An 18,080-nucleotide genomic window follows, 5' to 3' on the forward strand; every position below is an offset into this window, starting at 1 on the left:
GGAGGGAGATGGGGCTTCAGACTAATGAGAGAAATATTCGACAGACGGCATAAAGAAGAGCACCTGGAAGACAGGAACAAAGGAGCATCCAAAGAATATATTTTGGAATCAAAGAAACAGATTGTGTTGGTTGAACTTGCATCTAGAGAAAACCAGAGACAACTTTATAGGAAGTCCAGGGCTAGCAAAAGAGAGAAGATGGAACTCCCTTCCTGTCCTCACACCTGCCCTGGGTCCCAGGTCACCCATCTTTCTGCAAGGCAGACTGGGATAGCAAGGTAGCTATGGAGGAAATGAAATATCTATCCAAGGCTCATGGTTCACCAAGAAGACAAGCTTTCAACTACAGATGTTAAGTACTGTGATTTGGGTGAGGCATGAGCCAGGCCTGAGACTTCTGAACCAGTGACTAGAAAGAGCTTGTATTTAATGTAAATTTAGAATGACAAAGCAGAGTGGAATGGTAGGTGGGGTGGGGACAGGGAGGGAGAGAATGAGTATAAATTATCTCTGGAGGTTATAGTTGACTGTCTGTGGGAATGCTGTGACTCAAAGCTCAGAGACCAGGAAGCACAGGGAGACACACTCCTGAGGATACAGAGGTCTCCCAATGGCCATGGGCTGGCCCATCAGTGACTCCTGCCTGGCCCAGGCCTGGCAGGCCTGGCCTTGACTTGCTGCTGGAGGGAGGCCTGGCGTGATTTATGAGATGAGCTGGTGGGATGTTCTTGGCAAGCCAAAACTGTAAACGTGCAATACTTTATCTCCTGCAGCAAAGTTTTAAGAAAAGGAAAGATGGGAAATGTCTTCATGAAACAGAACCCCAGCCCCTGGTCAAGGAGAGTGGCCTCTCTCTGGAGCTACATCAAAGACACAGCTCTGTCTGCTCCCTGGGTCCTCTGCAGAGCCTGCCCTGGGGGCACAGCAGTTTGCTAGGAGCCAAGGAGAGAAAGAAGGAAACCACTGCTAGTGGTTCTCCTGTCAGGAAGCAGAGCTGGGCCGGCTGGGGATCTGCCACAGCCTCCCCACCTTCCCCTCCTGGAGCTTCTTCACCATCCAGATAAGATCCAGGTACTTCAGTGCAGCCGAAACCTGGAAGAGTCTCACATACAAGCACTGGACAGGGGGTTCAGGCAACTGACCTACCGTTCACAACTAGAGAGCTACGGGGCGTGGAAAAGGACACTTCTCTCCCCCATATTCTTTTCCTCAAAAAAATGAAAAGAGTAAGAAATGAATGAACAGTGTTCTTAAGAACCATAGTGACCACAGAAAATAGAAGAATACATTTTTCAATTTCAAGAGGAAAACCAAAGTCCCTTAAGCAAGAGAATTATATTTGGAATTAAATGGAAATCCCACCCTGCTGTACATGACCTTCTAGCTGGTCACACTCCTGTGAATTAGACCAGCCTAGCTGAAAGAAGAAACACAAGCCTTTGAGTCTGATTGGGGAAGTTTGTCTCATCCTCAAGACCATCTCCAAGAGTCTATAAGAAGAAACAACCTGTTCCTAATTTTCCAGAGCATGTTGCAGCTTCATCCAAGATTTTTTGCCCTTTCTGTCTCATCCATGGGGATGCCTCATTGAAAATAAAGGACCTGAGACAAGGACCGCAGGAGCCCACACAGAAACTGTGTAAATTAGAAAAAGGCAGTCCTTCTCCAGGAAGAGCAAGTTTCAACCCTCATTTAACTACTTACCTGGATGCGCCCATACCACTATACAAACTACACAACTGTACCCAAAATGTAAAGTTGAGCTTGCAGGAGTTGCTCAAAATCTACATGTCAGTAGTAATGGTACGACACTAGGTGTCACAGGCCAGGTTCCTCAGGAAGCTGACTCAGAGCTGAAGACCTGAATTGAGGGAAACATTCCCAAGATCAATACCTATTAGGGAGGGAAGAAAGGAAATCTGGACAGAAGGAGAAACTGGACCACAGAGCAGTTGCAACAAACCCCTCTACCCATCCTGTGGCTGGGACGTTGCTTCTGATCTGTCTAGAATTTGGAAAAGCCAGATCCCTATACACCCTGTATAGACCAATCATTGAGATGGGTTATAGTGAATTCTTTTTAAAAAAAAAATATTTTTAGTTGTAGGTGGACACAATGCCTTTATTTTATTTATTTATTTTTATGTGGTGCTGAGGATCAAACTCAGTGCTTCTGATACGTGTAGGCAAACACCCTAATCACTGAACTACCATAGTGAATTCTTATGATTTCATGATGCCTCAGTGTTTATTTTGAATATAGGTTGAACTTCCTTATACCAGAAGCAGGGATCAATCAGCCTTAGACCCAGTGTCCTGTTCTCTACCTTCTCCCAATTCCTAAAGTAATCAAGGCAGCTAGCTGTGCTATACAAGTGCCCCCTAGAGACCACCTCCCTATGGGACAGCTATATACAAACTGATTCAACCCACAGATCCCTACACCTGTGTGGACTGTGCAAATATGACACAGGAACCACCTCTCAATCAAACTGCCACTCCATGGAACACATGTCCACTTGCTATAAATCCACTGTTAAAATTCCTCAAGAGAAGCCTGTTTGGATAATGCCCTGGACACCCCCAGTAAAGGTATTGGCCCACAGGTGGTCTTTCTCTCTCCTCCTCTCTCTAGCTCCCGCTCGCTGGTTGAGTTCATGTGTCCCAGACAGCTCCCACCTTCCCCTTGGCCCTGCAAGACGCACCGCCCTCTTCTCTCTGGAACCTGCAATAAAACCGCTTCTGTTATATCATGTGTCTTGTTGTGCCACCTCCTCTGTATCTCACCTGAATGAAACTACCAACCCCCTTGGTCAGCATTCTCCTAGACAGTGGCTATGTTGGTAGGAACAAACTGGACACAGATCAGATGAAAGCCAAAATGGTGTCCTCCAGCATAAACAGGTTTCCTGTGAGAGGGATACCTGGTCACAGTTTGAACACCTGAGCATAAGGCCATTCTCCAGGATAAACAGTGTCCTGAGAAAATCATTTTATACCCTGGTTGCATCTGGGGAGTCACACTTCAGTTGGTGGTTCTGGATGGCCCAGTATAGAATCCACTATGTTAATGAGCCCATCATTTAACAAAGGTGTTCTGTGTAGATATCTCCCTTTGGCCCTTCCAGATCCACTCTCTACCTTTCTCCACTGGGCCTTCTGCTCTGGGAGGCTGACCTGTAAAATGACATCAGCAGGCTCCCAAGCCCTCCAACTCCCACTGGGGTTTGGACAATCGAGCCCTGGCAGGAGATCACAGAAGGGAGGAGAGTGAGGTCAGAGTGCTTATTCTCTTGGTTCTCTCTATGCAAGGTCACCTTGGGTTGGATCTTCCTCCATTTGAAGGTCACAGCTCCTATCCAAAGCCCTCTGCACAGACCACTGATTGTTTTCTTCCATGTTCTGCCAACTACTCCCTCTTATTACTCTTCTAATTAGGATCTACCAGGTCAGTCTCCCCTCCCTATTACTAATGCCAGGATCCTGTTGATCTGTGAGCCATCTCTAAACTCTGCCACACCTTTGTGAAGAGTTCTCTAGGTAGCCCTCTTTGAATTATCCTAATTTGAGTATACTTCCTTAAATTATCATAATTTGGTTTCCTCTAGGATCCAAATACATACTTTTGGACATTTTATTTCCTTTTTTTTATTTTTTATTTTTTTTATGGTGCTGGAACCCAGGGCCCTGTGCATGTGAGACAAGTACTCGACCAACTGACCTCTATCCCTAGCCTCCCTCTTTTCCCTTCTACCACATGGGAATCAGATGTTCTTATGTCCACTTTAGATATAAGGAAACAGAGGTTCAGAAATGTCACGTGACTCACCCTCATTCTTGGTTAGCAAAGATGGCCCTGGTCAGTTGGCTGGGCCCCATGTTTACCTCACTATAACATTTTAACATTCCCTTCAGATTATTCTTCCTCTCTATCACAGCTCAGGGAGGAGAGGAAGAGGCAGAGTCATGGAGTTTGAGACACAGAGTATTCTACAACTCCATGTGAAGGGGAAGGTGGTACGTGGAGCAGCCACACAGGACTGTGTCTTTAATTTCCATCCTAGGATGGGGGGAAAAAAGGATTGAGAGATATTTTCTGATTCTTTCCCAAGCCAGCCTCTGGAAAAAATTTTTTCCCCCAAATTCCCTCTCTCAATTAAGAAATTAAGCTATTTTTAGAATCCAGATCCATCTTAATCAGCTGCCTGTGGGCTGGTCACATGACCTTGGGGTCTTTGGTTTCTTCATCTGCATAAAGTAAGATGGGTTAACTACATGCATCCCAAGGCCCCTTCCAAGGAGTTTCTATGAGCTCCTTGTTCTCTCAGCTCTTCTAATCCTAAAAACAGACAACAGCCATGTGGATAAACCCTCATCCCTGGGAAAAAGAGGAAGGAGCTCAGCTGGTGCTGTGCACAAAGACTCACTTGTTAGCTCTGAAGGGCTCTTCTAGGAGCTTGTGCAGCCCTGATTAAAAGCAGGGTGGCCGTTGAGTCCAAATAAGAAAGCAAAGATACCAGTTCAGTTTGCATGCTCCCAAAGTCCCTGGACAGAGCAAATACCTGGACTCTCACTTGCATCTGGGGTGGAATCTCTGTTTTCCTGGTCAAAAGCAGACTGAATTCTCTTCAGGCAAAATACCTTTTGTCCCGATTTGCCTACCTGGACCTCTATTACTGAATCATCAATCCAAGGACCAGATGAGAACAGGTTCCATTCAGACGCTGCCACCACTCTGCAGAACCCTCCCTAGCTGAAGAGCCACCACCACTGCTTCTTCTTTCCTGTCCATGCTCCCATTCCTACACTGTGAAGTAGGAATTCACAAGTCCATACTTATTAATTAAGGGTAAGGGTAAGGGGAATAGGACATGAGACAAGGAAGAATGAAAAACAAAAGGAACACCTTACCCAAGTGGCAATACTTTAATATACTGCAAAGATGCTCAAAGAGTCACTCCATCATACTGGACATCTCCACACGTGATGTATAAAAAAAAAAAAAAGATCCATGGAAAAAGAAAACAGGATTTATCTGCAGACACCCTCCCATTTCCTCTCTCCCATTTCCTAGTTTCCACTGGCTAAAGTTCACCCTGGAGGAGTTCTCAGTCCTCCTCTTCTGTGTTCCACCATCAGTGCCCTTCAAAAGTCACTGAGGAAGCCAGACCTCCAGCCAGAAAGGTGACACTGCCTCCAACCTGGAAGAAGTGGGAAGAGTAGAAGTGCAGAATTCAGTTGCTCTGCCTTCTACGGTATGATTGTGTCAGCTCACCTTGAACTTGTCACCCTGGTAGAGATAGGCAACTAAGTGTCTGGGAGAGAGTAAAGCTGAACAAAGCCAAGGAAGTACAAAAACCCTATCTGGCTATGAGGGGGTAAGAGGGAAAGGTATACCAGAGAAAAGCTCAGGCACCTTTATTCAATAAATGTTTCCCAAGACACTGGATACAGAGATGAGACAAATTTCCCTGCTTTCAAGGAACATACTCTACTGGGGAGACAGACTTAAGACAGGCTATTATAAGTAATTGTTGCAAAGATCATCGTGAATGATTATACTTAACCTCCCTCACTTTATTTATAGGAAAATGAAACCTAGACTTAACAAATTTGCTTAGAGGGTCTGTGGCAAAAAACACATAGAAAACCCAAGATGTTAATTTCCAAGTCAATGCTTAATTTACTGCCCCTCTCTACAGGCACAGAAGTGGTTTAAAGCTTACTATGTTCTGAAACAAGAGTACTTTAAAAAGGTGCGGCAGACCAGGGCCTGGCCCAAGCCACATTGCTTAACTCTGTACAAATTTCCCTGTAGATCAAAATGGCATGTCAATAAGGAGGTTGGGGTGGATGGGGAGATAATGTCAGGGAGCTCTTTGTGAAGACAACCTATTTGTTAAGAGGAGCCAAGAGGGATCAGTTTAATTGAAGTTAAAGATATTTTAAGGAAGGTAAGAGCCTAGCTGGGGGTTCAGCCAAGAGGTTTTGTTCTGCCTTTGAAAATGAGAAGAGTTGAATAGGATCTGCATGGATAAGCTGATAAAAAGCCCTTTGAAGTGGACAGGGATCTTTTTATAGCCTCAGAATAACTTAGCCTGGGGTGAGGGGTGAAGGAAGAGAGCTACTCATTTACAAGCTGAAGTAGTAAATCCCTCCTGCTGGATTTCTTCTGGCTCAGCCATGAAGAAAGATTGGCCTGGTGTCCTTGTCTATCTGAGAGAAGTCAAATCTGGCTGTCCTTCACACAGAAAGTGCAGACAAACGACCCAAGGGAAAGCTCTAGAACCCTGGTTAGCAGACATTAGAAAGAAAGGTATGGAGCACAGACTCTCGGCCTCCGTACTCCATTCCAGCTCACACACCATCAAGCCCCCGACATGGGTCATGGGTTAATCTTTAAAAGAATGAAGGAGAGTTTACTCCAACTTCTTGTCAATGAATAATAGCAATAAAGATTATTCTTATGGATTGTTTACTTTGTGTCTGATGCTACATATGCAATACCTCATTTATTCCTTTGAACAACACTAAGTGGTGGGTGTTATTTTAATTCCCATTCTGCATCCACAAAATTGAAGCTCATTTTTGCACGAGTAAGTTTAAGCAAATCTTTCAAGCTTAGCATATCACATACCAGAACCTAGATAGATAAAATTGTTAGAAGGTCAGTGCTGAGGTGACTTGAGGAGTTCACCTCTGGTGGCAAGCCTCAGGAAGTAAAGCTTCACTCCCATATCACCTGTCCTTTGTCATGAGCAACTAAACAATATGGTCTGATAATCCACTCACCAATAGCTCAGCATCTCCTTTTAGACATGAGAACATTTGACCAAAGACTTAAGAGTCAGCTTTCTGTAAACTCCTGGGTCCTGTGTTACCCTGCACTTGAAGAGAAAAAGGATGCCAAGAAAAGGAACCACAGTGGTAAATATGTCCCAGGAACAAGGTACCTCAGTGGTATTCGAACTGAGAAGTTGTTCACCTTCACTTTTTTTTTTTTTTTAGAGAGAGAGAGAGAGAGAGAGAGAGAGAATTTTAATATTTATTTTTTAGTTATTGGCGGACACAACAACTTTGTTTGTATGTGGTGCTGAGGATCAAATCCAGGCCTCACGCATGCCAGACGAGCGCGCTACTGCTTGAGCCACATCCCCAGCCCTCACCTTCACTTCTAAAGAAGACAGAAATGAGGGATTTGGACCCAAGTTACTGTAGAATTGACCTCAGCTTTAAAGTATATTGTTAAGATCACGAGCTTTATCAAATCTGTCCTGCATTCCTATAAACACGTCAACATCTTTTTTTGATGATTTACAAATACATTTCATCCAAACCTGTGTCACATCAACATCTTGACAGCTGAAGCTGTGACTCTGGAAAAGGCAGAGAAATCAGGAGACACTGGGTGTATTCTTAATTCCTCCCAACCTACCTGGGTCATCTCCCAAGCCCTTAATTCCTCCCAAACTCACCCTCCGGACCTCCATTTTCTCGTCTATCAAATGAGAGGATTGGGTACAGCTGATCTCCCAGGTTCCTCCATTCCTCCCACCTGAATCTTGCATACTTCAGAGCAGCTGCGGAGGGAAACAGATCACCAAAAAGCAAAGAGAGCGGGGAAAGTGTGGGCCCTGAAATGAACTCTAAGGAAAATCAATGGGAATTTATGTTGCACAAGTACAAGGGACTGTGTGTCCTCAAAAGCCACACAACCTTCCTAGATCCTTGAAATGTCGTGAAGACAGATGAAACACACATTCCGTGATAAGCAAACCTCTCAGCCCTCTTTAAAGATGGCTCCTCCATTCACAAGCCCGACCACTGTTCCTGTCTGCCATATAGACAAGAGTTCAGAACACACAAGTCCTTTGAGCTTCCGCCTACGGGGCGTCCACCTCTGATCCCTCCTGCTGGAACCCTCCGCTAGGGAAACCCTAACACAGTGTACTCGTAAATATGTACAACTATTGCATATACATTAAAAAAAAAAAAAAGTCTAAAGAGAAATGCTAACATTGCTGATTTGATCATTATGTATGGTATACAGACCTCAAATTATCTCACAGTACCCCACAGATACGTATAATTAAAATAATAATAATTAATAAAAAAAAGAAAGCATTTGAAGGTAAAGTCCTGGTAATGGAATCTCAGAACATGTTAGAGTGGAAAGAGACCTTAGAGGTCTTTTTTTAAGTTCTGGGAATAGGGCATGTGCTAATTGGCCTGGCTCTGGCTATGAAATAAATTGCCATCATCATTATCTTATTCTCTGAAGGAGACAACTCCAGGTTAATATTTCAAAGAAGGATGAGTCACTGGAGAGGTTTAAAAGTACCTGCTAATTATTTCTTTAAAGAAAAGCCCTAACTCTGCGAGAAAGAAGTCATGCACACATCGACTGCCCATTAAGATGAAAGGGCAGCTTCCCTGGGCTGCTCAGGAGACGGGGAATAACAGGAGTGGCTCTGTTCTGCTCACAGGCTTCCCACCAGAGGCCCTTCCTGGTCACTCTTACTGACCCTGAGTCCCTGGGAGAGGAGCGGGCTTCATCTCACTTTCTTACTACCTGGCCATGAGGCCCGGAGGCTCAGGGAGGGTAGACCCGCTATAGGAAGGGCTGAGGCGCTTTGAGTTGTAGAGTCAGCCCAGGAAGGATCCTAAATTGCCCGGTTTGGGAGTTATCCGACCACTTTCTCCAATGGCTTCTAAACATGCAGATTTATGAGTAATCCCAACAGTTAAAACAGCAGACCAATTCCATAATACGTCTGGCTTTTAACATTGACTCAGTATCCTGTCCATCTGTGGGAACAATGAAATTCATTTGATAAATTAAAAATTTTGAATACCTGGAGTTTGGTGATTTTGTCTGGTGCCTCTGTGGCAGACACCTTAACTTCTTGAAAGAACTGCCAAGGACCCTTCAAGCCAATACTTTCTAGGTCCTTGAGCAATTCTCTGACTTGGGAATCTAGGTTAGTTAGTATTATGGGCTGAATTGTGTCCCCTGCTCTCACCAAAACTCATTGTGTTGCAGTCCTAATCACCAATACCTCAGAATGTGAACGTGTTTGGAGATAAGATTTTCCAAGAGGTGACCAGGATGAACTGAAGTCTTTAGGATGGGTTTTTGTCCAGTCTGACTGCTGTCCTTACAAGAAATTTGGACACACAGAGAGCCACAAGGGATGCACATCCGTAGAGGAAAGACCACATGAGGACAACAGGCAGCCATCTGTGGCCCAAAGAGAAGAACCTCAGAAGAAACCAGCCCTACCAACACCTTGACCACAGACTCCTCGTCCAGAACCATGAGAAAATGGATTTCTATTATATAATTCACTAACCTGCAGGGGTTTTGTGTGTTGGTTTGTTTGCTTTGCTATAGTATCTATGGTTAGCGATATAAATTAATAAAACCAGCAGTGGCCCCCTTCCTGTGCCCTCTCCTTTTCCACCCTACTGCATTTAGCCTCACTCTACAGTAACTGAAGGTCTAGATCTATGACTCCTGTCCTATTCTGTATTCATGGAAAACTTCAAATGATCTAGAGGGATGTAGTGATGCCAGTTCACATCTGGTCTTGCATCTTTTTGCTGGCGAGTTCACCAAAAAATATAATAATAATCTTAACTTTCTCCCTTCATCTTCTAGAAAGGGCCCTAGGTCTTTGTGTGTGTAGGTTCAGGGTAGGGTTAAAACCCCTTTTGTATATTCCAAGGTGAAGAGGGAGAGGAAAAAGAAGGCAGAAGACAGAGGAAAGAGCGGGAGAAAACAAGGAGAGTCGATAGAGAAGATGGGGAGGGGAATTCAGGAGAAAAGGGGAGGCCGGAGAAGAAGGAGGAGGAGGAAGATAGAAGCTCTGCTTTCAGAGGTCTGGGTAAGCTCAAAGGTTTCCAAACCACTTGTCCATGAGAAGAAGATGGGATGGGAGCTGCTGTCCAGGAGGAAGACAGCCATAGCACAGGTACTGGGAAGAAAGGATGGGACCCATACACCTGGGAGGACAAGAGAATGACCAGTTGCAGGAAAACATGAAGCTGTGCCTTTACCCAAGGCTGTGTCCCAAGTGAACCTCTGATGGGGCTCCCGCACATTTGGCCAAGGACTAGTATTACCAAAGGGCTCAAGAGCCAAGAGCTTAATCCTGTGTATGTTCCTCTTGCACTTAATTCCTATTGCTGCTTCCTTATCTGGTCATACCCCTGAGGATAACACCATCATGTCAGGGTCACAATACCGAGTTGAGTTCCCCCTCTGTCAAATAACTGGATATGTGGCCCCTTCAGGATCGAGTCAGAGTCCCCTCACCTGTGAGCTGAAGAAGCTGGACCTGAGCTATCTACACGTCACCTAACTCTCCTGTGACCTTCTGAGATCCTCACCCATGTGCCCATCAATCAGCACAGCCTATGGGAATGCTGCCATCAGGGTCCCTGGGGGATGGTCAAGGAGAAGCCAAAGGAGCAAGGGAGGTGTTCAGCTGAGTTCCCAGAAGGAAGAGGCTGCTGTTCACCCCCGCTGAGGGTGGAACACATTCAGGATGAGGCGGTGCTGGGACAGGGTTTGTGCCCTGCCCTCTCCTGAGAGCTCTGAACAATGGGGAAGAGGCACTGAGAAGACAGAGAGTCCCCACTTAGGTCTGGCACAAGGGTGTGAATCAATAGGAGCTGGAGACAAGGGACACAGGTTCAAGGTCTGCCCTCTCTAGATAGATAGATAGGGGTGTGTGTGTGTGTGTGTGTGTGTGTATGTGGGGGTGGGGAGGGGGTGTGTGCTGGAGCAGAAAGAAAAAAAAAACAATGTGCCTTCCAGCTGAGTTTCCCATGCATAAATAGATTTTATATGGTTTAAAAAAAAAGGTTGAGGAGAAATAATTTTATAAAGCCAGAAGAGAAGGGAGTACAGGTGCAGAGCTCTCCATCTTATCTGAAGGGCCAGCCAGCCACTCAGCACATGGTGTTCTGTTCAGAAGTGGAGCTCCTGACCCTGAGGAGGTCAACACCCTTGGTCATGACTAAGGGACGACAGCCCTGCACATGGAGAAGGAGCCCTGCCAGTGTGGCTGCCCTGGTATGGGACTCGGAGTCTGCCCTTTGACCCTAAGATTAAGTGTTTGCATTTGTAAAATGGAGACAAGAAATCCTTGGTCCAACTCACCTTAATGGCCACAGAAGGCAAGAAACACTAGACGATAGAATGGAAGGAGCGGGTGGATCTGGAAAGGCAGGCGTTAGACCATCGGAACCAGAGTCAGACGCGGGGAGTCCTCAGCGAGGACATGCAAACTGGAGCCAGGGACGTGCATAAAGGAGCAAGAAGAGCAAACCCTGGGGACACCAATGGCTCCAAGATGGGCAGAGGACAAAGCACCAGAAGTGGAGACCGAGAAGGAAGGAACGAGAGCCACCAAGGGCTGAAGGGAGGGAAGTGAGAGAATGATCATTTAAGCCAAACAGACTTCTGAAGAAATGAGACTGTTGTTCTTTTTACGTCCTCTGTATTGACAGCGGGGGTCAGTCAGAGCAGGGAAAATGGCCACTTAGAGGAAAGAATACATGTGGCTTGCAAAATCAATTTTTAATTTTTGGCATCTATTGTAAGCCTGCTGAGAAGGACAGGGCTCATCCATTCCACCTGGTGGTTTGCTGTGTGGCCCTGGGCATCTTACACAACTTCTCTCTGCTGGATGTGAGCCAACATTTATCCAAGTCCTGAGAGGCCTGGGTTCAGAGGGGATGAACTGAGGATCCAGTTAGTATTGAGCAACTGACTCCAGAGAGGAATGTGTCACACCTCACAGTCAGCTGGAGTCTGCATCTCTCCCAAAGCCCAAGCTTCTAGACACGGATCTAGAAGTCCTCTTCAAAAGAATCCCACTTGCCATTTAAAAATCTTTCAGTCCAACAGCACCCAAAACAAGCCCATCCCAATAGCCAGAATTAGTGGAAAACCCTCTGGATGCAGACCACTGGACAGAACCTGGGGAGAGTTAAGGAAGGCACAAAATCTGGGTCCCTGCCCTCCACCTTGGAGGGACAACAGACTCTTCTATGTTGACTAGCAGCCAGGCTCTGCTGTTGCTACAAATATACAAACAAAACGCACTCAGAGCCCAAGCAGAAGTCAGCAATTCTTCAGGGATCAGAGAAGCCTTTACAAGGAAGACACCATCTGAAAGGGGACTAATGATTAGGATTTCAACTTTCAGAAGAGAAAATGTATTCTGAGCTCAGTGTAGAGCAAAACTCTGGCAACAGGAAAGTAGCATTCTATTCAAGGAATAAGTTGATGGTTTGGGACTTCATTCTTTATTAAATGCAGAGTCAAGAAACTTGTTTAAGCATAGGGGTGGTCGGATTGGTCCTGATATTTAGATAGAGTTTTCTAGCCAGGATGGAGAGTAGACTAGGAGGTAGAGTTACCAAGGGAGGAGAACTCTTGAAAACTACTATCAATTCAGAAGAGAAATCACCATATTTCTAAGGGAAGAAGTGTTGATATTGCGAAGATCAAAAAATAAAAGGCAAACACCACATGATCTCACTTACATGTGGAATCTAAAAAAATTGATCTCCTAGAAGTATAATACGGCTTAGTGTTCAACAGAGGCTAGAGAGGCTAAGGAGGCTGGGAGGCTAGGAAGTGGGAGGGGTGGGGTGCAGCAGAGGCTGAGGAGGCTGGGGAAAGCCTGAGAAGGCAGGGAGAGGCGGGGAGAGGTTTTCTATGAGTACAATATTATATAGAAGGAATAAGCTCTGGTGTTCTGTTGCACCAGCCGACAATAATGTATTGTACGTATCAAAATAGCTAGGAGAGAAGATTTTGAATGTTTTACCTCCAAGAAATGATAAATGTTTAAGGTGACTGATGTGCTAATCTGATTTTATTATTACACAATATATATACGTACCAAAAAGTCATTATACCCTACAAACATGCATAACCATTATGTGTGAATCAATATTTTTTAAAAAGATGGTTTCAAGGTTTTCCATAATGTGTCAATAAAAAACACAGAAGGCACAGTGTTAGGAGAGTGAAATATAAATAAAATTATTTCTAAACAAGTTGAGCCTGCCATGGCAGAATATAAAGGTCTTGAGCCGGGGAAAAAAGACTCTCCAAAAGTGAGTCAGGGATCTGGACTGGAGGTCAGTGCACAGATTAGTTAGTTCAAGGTCAATGTCGAGCAGAGGCTTTCAAGAAAGTCCCTTCAAGAGGTTACACTCAACAATAATATCCAGTCACACTGCCTCAAGCAGGCAGGCCTGTGATGCCTGCAGAGATTGAGGCGCCATCTCAGCAACAAAAGCAGCAGCAGAGTTGTGTTTGGGGCCTGTTGAAGAAAAACACCAGAAGAGCATGACCTGTTCACTGAGGGGAAGGGTGGTCAGACCACCACCACTTAGGAGTCTAAATTCATTCTCTCTCTCTCTCTCTCTCTCTCTCTCTCTCTCTCTCTCTCTCTCTCTCACACACACACACACACACACACACACACACACACACACTCACCTGTTCAACATGCACTTGACCCTGTAAAGAGCTACACAACATGAGCCTGCCTGTGCAGTGAGCAGTACCTTCTGCAAGCTCTGGCGTGGGATGCCCAGGGAGAGAGAGGGACTAAGAAGGGCAGAGGACGGTCGAGAGCCAAGAGCCGACTGAAGAAATGTTGTCAAAGGAGAAGGAGTCAAAGAAGAATCCAAGAGTGAGAACTGGGGGATATTAAGGGTCATGTAAGTCAGGGAGGGGAGGAGGGAGGGCCTTTAACCATACTAGATTTTAGGAGAAGAAAGAAGTCTGAGAAAAGGCCTCTGGTGAACTTGAGCTTCAGTGTTACCAAATGTGCTAAAATTTTCAGCCTCTATGAATGATGAAAATAGAAGCCAATCTATAAAGGTGAGGATTAGGGGACAATGAAATGAAGACACTATGGTATCTTCCAAAGGTTTGTCAAGGAGGGAAGAAGGAAAATTGAGGAATGGCCCAAGAGAGAAACAGAGCTAAGGCAGTATCTTTAAGGGCATTTGGTAGTTTGTAAACTGAAAAAAAAAAACTTGTTAGGTAATAGTAGTAATAGCTAGCATTTATTGAGCATTTACTGTGTATGCTATATGGTTAATATTACTTAAACTCTGGAGAGAAATTAGCCTCCATTACCCGTCAGGAGAAACAGAGTCTTAGATTAAACAATTAACTCAAATCCCAGAGTTGTGGAGGGGCAAAAACAATAGGGGAAAATGATCAACATGACCATGGGAGAGTGGATTCCAGATGTACAACCCCAGAGAAAGGGAGAGCATTGGACTTGGTTCAGAACTTTCCCACAGTCTGCCCCATTCATTCCCAGGAGCATCTATGCAGAATTTTATGTAGTGATTGCTTATGTGAACGATTCACAAATCAACATTCATTAACAGAAGACAATAGTGTGCCCAAGAGCCACACTTAAAGGAGAAGAATTCAGCGAGGGCAGGAATGATCTTGGTTATGGTCAAGAGGGTTCTGAAACAAGAGTGTGGTTTTCCAGGGGGAACCCAAGGGGACAGAATGCTCTGGGGGAAGGGGCACAGGAGCAGCCTAATGGAGTGGATAAGAAGAAAGCTTCACCAGAGTAGAGAGTATGAATGAGTTCCTGAGAGAATTAGTTACTGAGGTACAATTAAGTAAAGCCAACGGTGTACCTTTAAAGACAGATAATTCTCAAGGTCATGGTAGAGGAAGGGTCTGAGAATGACTTGTACCCTAGGCAGTGAATAAGGAAGACCACTCAGAGCAGTTTCCCAGGGGAGGGCAGGACCAGGGCAAGCCTGGAGCATTTAGAGAAGACATGATCTACGATCTTACTTCCAGTCTAATAGCACTTTGGCCAAACTGACCACAGTTTATAAAATGCTTTTATCACTCTATGCTAATACACCTTTTATTTTTTTTCCAAATAAAGCAAAAACCAGAGTATACCTGTCTTTCTCAAGATACTTGAGCCATATAAAAGGCTACACTGTCTTCTGACCCCAACTTCTCTCCCAAACATCTGACAGTGGCTGTCTTGACCTTTGGAAGGTAAGAGCACATAGATTTGTCCATGATGTTGTGCATATATTCTCACCTCTGTGACGTGTCAGTTGTCTAGATTATAGTCTTTCCTTCACTTACCCTACATTCATAAGCACTAAACACTATATAAAACAGACATATTTCACCCATTTATACAGGCAAAAATAAAGTCCCCTTACTTTCCATTTGTATTTTATCAGCAAAAGCAATTTGGAGAGGACCTGAAATGATCCAGACAGTTGCTATGGTTTTCCTTGTAGACGTAAGTTTGCACCCCCAGGAAATGGATTGGCACATAGTTTCCAGGTTTCCCAGAACCTAGTAACTGCACCCTGCTCTGGTGACTCAGTCATGAGCTAGGGTCTGGCCAGAGCATCTAACTACACAGGCAAATGAAAGCCTCGATCACTGTCAGGCAGTCGACTGCCTTCAGCGTGTCAGAGAAGACAGCCTCAGGGAACAGGCTGAGGACCATGATGGCACCTCCTTCAACTGCCCATAGTCCAAGGCAAGCCTGCTCCACAGACTGGGAAATGCAATAAAGATTTTAATGGAGGTTTTATTATGGGCCGGGAAGATGATACTTGGTTATCCAATTGGCAACCTGCTCTGAGAAACAAGTAGCTTTCTTTCATGTGGCCACTCTGACATGCTTAGATCCTGCCGAAGGTGGAGGAGGCAGAGCTCTGAATTTTTGGCAATTCAGCATAGCCTTTGTGGGTGATGCCCAGGAGCTGCAAAGTCAGACCCACAGAAGGGCTGGGCAGGGACCAGGAGCAAGGCTTAGCAAAACGTCCTCAGGCCAGCCTAGAGAGAAGGCCACACCTCTGCTGCTCACCCAGATGGGACACCCAGCACTGCTGACAGGTCCCAGAGCACCCTCGAGTTTTCCATGATGCTGCAATTGCAGCTGGAGATCCAGATCCCAAGATCATCCAGGTGTATTTTTTATTTTCTTTTAGAAAAGGTCCATTCTAGTCGGGGACTGCTGGGAAATTTGTTGAAAAATACAGATTCTGGGTTTATACAACAAAGACATTGATTTTGATAATCATTCAGTATTGGAAATATATTTATTGGGATATCTAAAAGAAGGGGAGACAATATTTCTATTGTAGTGAAATATACATAATATAAAATCTAACATATTAAGTATTTTAAGTGTACAGGTCACAGGCACTAAGTATATTCACATCAAAACAAATTGTTAACAAAGAGTCATTCTGTGTCTAGAATTGAGTGGAATCATTCTTGGAGAAAAAAAAAACTGTTGATCTTAAAATTCATATAGTAGAACTATACATAAGCAGAATACTGTCCTCTAGCTGAGGAAGTTGCTTCTCATGGCAGTGCAGATTAACAACTCTAAAACCACGTGTACAAATCAGTAACTGGGTGATAGGTGGTGAAGCCAGATTTTTCACTGTTACAAATAAAGACAGGGGTAAGGCTGGAATGAACCATGTGGTATTAAACTTTAATAGAAATATCAGTGGAAATTTGCTCAGCTTGATATAAATACTGATGGCTATATGTGAAAATAATTAGTTGTGTTATATACATGTACATATACATGGTATACATACATACAAATTGTTTTTAAATTAAAAAAAATAGAGGTGTGTCAAAAAACATGGATGCCAACTTAAAGAACTACCAATGGCCCAAACAAATAATTTGAAAAACAACAATAAAAAGTATAATGTAGTATTGTATTAAGTAACCCAAAATATGAAATAAATATCCATAAAATCATACTGACTCAAATGAAGGATTGAAGGATTGAATAAATAAATAATGAGAGAGAGTAGAAAAAAATCTCTCAAACAGAAGAATACTAAATAGTCTCCCCTCTCTAAGAGTGAAGCATAGTCTCCAACCCCTTAAATGTGGGCTATACTTACTGTCTTGCATACAAAGCTTATAAAAAGGGTGAAATAAAGAAGTCGCATATTAGGTATCTTATGTGAGTGAGAGAGCAACTAGAGTGGGTCAGCAGCATCAAGTGGGGTTGATGGCACATACTCTTATTGGGGATGGTGTCTCCTCTCTGTTCATCTCAAAAAACCATAGTTCCAGTCTAACCATGACAAAAACAGGAGCAAAACTCAAATTACATGAGCAGTATTCTTCAACATTGCCAGGGTCATCACAATCAAACAAAGTCTGTAAAACTGTCACATCCAAGAATACCCTCAGTATTGAAAATATATTTTCAATACAGAAAGTACTGAAAGTACAGAAGTGAACGAAGCAAACATTGTTGAGAATGAAATCTAGTGGATTCCATCCAGTGGCCACTAATTATTCCCCTAATCCTACAGACAATGGGAAGAGACTAAGAGAGAAATATGATCCAACTATGGAAAACATCACTCACCATGTCAGTTTGATCGTATGTCAAGCTATATGTCATTACATAGCTTATGCTGTGCCATCATCTCTCACCAAAATAAAAATCAAGGCATGTTAGACAATAAATGATTATTGTGAAATCTTTTCAATATAACACTTATGTATAGCATTCATAGAGCTACATTTAACAAAACAGCATGATTTCTGCATTCTCTTGATAAGATAGAGGTATTCAGGATACAATAATAAAAGCCAATCTTGTTTTTTAAAAAATTCAACATACATTTCTACCTTCTATAGTGAGGATTACGACTATAGTATGTAGTTTTATTATAATATGATATAGCATTATTGAACAAAATGCTGCCTTTTGGAAGTTAAGAATATCTTTTAATTTGGCCCACAAATTACAGAAAGACCAACCTCAGATTTCCAGATCTACACTCTCCTGTTCCCAACTCCCACCATTGCCACCCACCCTAGCTCCCCTGGAAAGAAAGTGGGGATACCAAAAAGAAAAACAAAGCAAGTGACTGGTTCAAAGAGAAACCAGTCACTTCAGAGAGCACAGATCACCATGGGGCACCCTGCGAGCATGCTCCACTCCAGCAAGCAACAGTTTATCACCTGGCTAGGCAGCGGCTCTTTGTCATCA

Source organism: Ictidomys tridecemlineatus, chromosome 7 (genome assembly GCF_052094955.1).
Source record: "Ictidomys tridecemlineatus isolate mIctTri1 chromosome 7, mIctTri1.hap1, whole genome shotgun sequence".
Taxonomy (NCBI): domain Eukaryota; kingdom Metazoa; phylum Chordata; class Mammalia; order Rodentia; family Sciuridae; genus Ictidomys; species Ictidomys tridecemlineatus.